Source organism: Enhydra lutris, unplaced genomic scaffold (assembly GCF_002288905.1).
Source record: "Enhydra lutris kenyoni isolate GAN:26980312 unplaced genomic scaffold, ASM228890v2 scaffoldscaffold67, whole genome shotgun sequence".
NCBI lineage: Eukaryota > Metazoa > Chordata > Mammalia > Carnivora > Mustelidae > Enhydra > Enhydra lutris.
This window is the reverse complement of record NW_019154151.1, coordinates 8515171-8518588: the sequence shown is the minus strand read 5'-3', so window position 1 is coordinate 8518588 and position 3418 is coordinate 8515171. Positions and strand designations below refer to the sequence as shown.

General features: G+C 38.6%; 1 pseudogene; it reads left to right on the top strand.

Moving 5' to 3' along the window:
- Positions 1 to 1371: 1371 nt before the first annotated feature.
- Positions 1372 to 3080, top strand: LOC111159206 (annotated as a pseudogene).
- Positions 3081 to 3418: the final 338 nt, after the last annotated feature.

Genomic DNA, 3418 nt, shown 5'->3' with positions numbered 1-3418 from the left:
AGGTGGTTAACAAGACCAAAGAAGAAGAGAAAGCCAGAAGGGTCATAATCCAATTTTCTCCTGAATGGTAGTTTACAATCGGAGGTAATTTAACAGCATAAACTAAGAGTCAGAAGCCTTAGGTTTAAATGCCAACTCTGACATTTTTAATTGTGTGTCTGTGAACCTCAATTTGCTCATCTGTAATTTGATTAAATAATATAAAGCACATGCTTTGCTGTGCCTGGCATGCAGTAAGCATTCATATGTTAGCTATTGTTACTAGTCTTATTTCTTTACTCCTCTGAACTAGCTATTTTAATGTCATGAACAACTATGAACCCTTACCATTTTTGTTTGATGCCTCTGTTACTCAGCTCCCCCTTGTTGTATTTCTTTCCCTGCGAATACTTGTGATGTGACCCAGTGTGTGTTTTCCTTTGAGATCACCGCAGGGAAGTTGCAAGTGGCATCACTGCCTCGTACTGGAGAAGCACGTGTGGATCTGTTGTAGATAACAGTTCTAGGGACCTTTTACTTTAACTAGTTATCTCTTCCTCAGATCCATATTCAGGTTCAGTTCACTCTTGAGTTTTTATCAATGTTTTTCTTCAAGACCGTAAAAAATTGTGTTGTTTGGATATAAAATATTCATATTAATGTGAACTGAACATCAGATCTCTTTTTTAAAAAGATTTTATTTATTTATTAGAGAGAGAGAGAGAGAGAGAGAGAGTGCAAACTTAAGTGGGGGGAGGGGGAAAAGGAGAGGGAGAAGCAGACTCCCTTGCTGAGCAGGGAGCCCAATGCAGAGCTTGATTCCAGGACCCCGGAATTGTGACCTGAGCTGAAGGCAGATGCTTAACTGACTGAGCTACCCAGGCACCCCCCAATCTCTTTTTGTTAATAGAATTAAATTTTTTTATTATCTTCCTAACAAATTTAGTTTACCCTTGTTAGGGGAGCTCTTTAAGTGATTCCTTAAAGAAGAAATTATCTTCCTTTTGATCATGTGATTCTTCACCTAAAGAGTCTTCCTCTTTCACTATGGGCACTGTCCAAAATCTTCCTCCTGAGTGTTGGCATCCCCATAAGATTGACATATTTTTTATACCTGTGAACCTTCTCCCATGATTTTCGTGCATGACATGTTCTTTTCTCATCTTTTTCTTCACTAGACTATGATTCAAATAACTTCAAATGCCACCTGGAGTAATACAAGGAGTGCTAATACCTCCCTGTTTACTGCCTTTTGAACACTGCTGTTTATCCTCTAGAATGTACTGGCCCTTGATATGTATATGGTGTAAATACTTGAAGTGTTGAACATTTGGTTATGTTCCTACATATCTTCTAAATATTTGTATTAATGCTGTCATCTTCCTGAAGAACATGTGCGTAAATACCCCAGTCAAGATAGTACTAAGTATCTGCTTATTGATAATCAGGAGGAAGATAAACATTTTCTAGTAGCTCTCGAATATAGTCATCTACAAATATGAATAAAGGGACTTCTTAAATCTGAGGTAGTCGGTTTCATTATGCCTTCTTTAATCCCTTGGCTGTGACTATAGGAAATTAACTTCCAACTCAGTCCAGAGCTAGGTGTTCCCTCAAGGAGATTGCTATTTCTGAGTCTTAGAACTTGGAACCTTTTTAATGGTTGGCCACTTGGGGTCCATAATACCAAGCAGTGTCTAATCTGTGGAGATTGACTATTTTACATTGCCATTCCCAGTTCATGCTGTGCTGCCTTCTATGGCTATGATTGGAATCCTCATAGCTACGCTGAGAAAAAAAATCTAGAGGTAGATGGAGTAGCAGACTGGTGCTAAATATACTTTGAGAGTAACAGGTGAGTGCTGGGGAAATACATTGTTTGGTAATTTGGAGTGACTTTTTACAGTAAAGTCAGAAAATACCCTTCTCTCCAAAAATAAAACCAGACCACCTCTATTGTTTGCCTTTATCATCTCACTGTACAAAGTACTGCTCTTATATTGAGTGATTTTACTCAGAATTTCAGTGATAACAATGTAGGAAGTTATTTGCATGTAATTGGATGGGGGAAGGGGATGCGGTAGGAAGCCAAGGTATGGAACCAATACAGAAAGATAATAAAGTGGTAGAAATAAAAGTATGGGACTTTAGGAATTTAAAACTGTTTAAAGATGTGTATTGCTTGCCTTAAATTAGAGAGGAAAATGATGTGAGAAATGTAATAAGTTGAAGTGAAAACTCATGAAAGATGAGTCATCATTGGGGCACCTGGGTGGCTCAGTGGGTTAAGCCTCTGCCTTTGGCTCAGGTCATGATCTTGGGGTGCTGGGATCAAACCCTGCATTGAGCTCTCTGCTCAGCAGGGAGCCTGCTTTCTCCTCTCTCTCTCTGCCTGCCTCTCTGCCTACTTGTGATCTCTCTCTCTCTGTCAAATAAATAAATAAAATCTTTTAAAAAGGATGAGTCATCATTTCCTACAGAATAAAGTGTGGAAGAATTTATTCTTCTTCTTTTCAGTATACACAACTGATAAAGAGAATTGGGAAAATCTAAGTAGTCGTTGTTTTCTTTTGCTTTGCCATGGCTGTGTCCCACTTGATAATATAGCTGTTGTTCCTCATTTCATTTCTTTATGCCTCTTGTAGCTGAAACTGTTGCACATCACTGATAGGGTAATTCTGGGGCTGGTCCTTCACTTTGAAGAAGGTTGGTTCATTGCCTGTTAAAGGTTGTATCAGAACTGGGGGCATTTTGCGTGTCCACCAAATTGTGGGATCTTTCCTGAGGAAGGATCTACATCTTCATGGAAGCAGGGAAATAGAGATGGAGAAACACTGTCATTATCCTTAGCAAATTATCAATGACCACTGGAAATACAAGGCTACCAGCGTTTCTGTGAGGAAATCTGGCAGTAGCCAAGCTAGAGTGGCAAAGGTGGGTTTGATCTGAAGAAACTCATTTTGCCATTCTTCATCCAAGTGCACACTAAACTATGGAAGACACAGATCCTGCATATTCAGGTGGTAAAATCCTGTGCTGTCCATGTAAGATCACATAGTCCTGGATCCGAACCGTATGAGCAGATTATCCCTGTCCATTAGTTGACTAGAGGAGGTAAATCCTGTGCACAAGGGTTCCATGTGTGAATGAGCTTCTGTAGTTGATGCCTTTAACTTGTTATCTCAGTGTAAGTTCTGAGCCCCTTATCTCCTAGTAATCTGCTTCAGTTCTTTTTTTCTCTTTTACAGAAAAACCGTTTATTGTCATATAATTCCCATTTGAAGTATATAATTCAGTTGTTTTTAGTATATTCACAGAACTGTGGAACTATCACCACCATCAGTTTTTTTTTCTATTTTTTGGGGGGGAGTTGTTTTATTATTATTTTTTTTATTTTTTAAATTTATTTTCAGCGTAACAGTATTCATTGTTTTTGCAC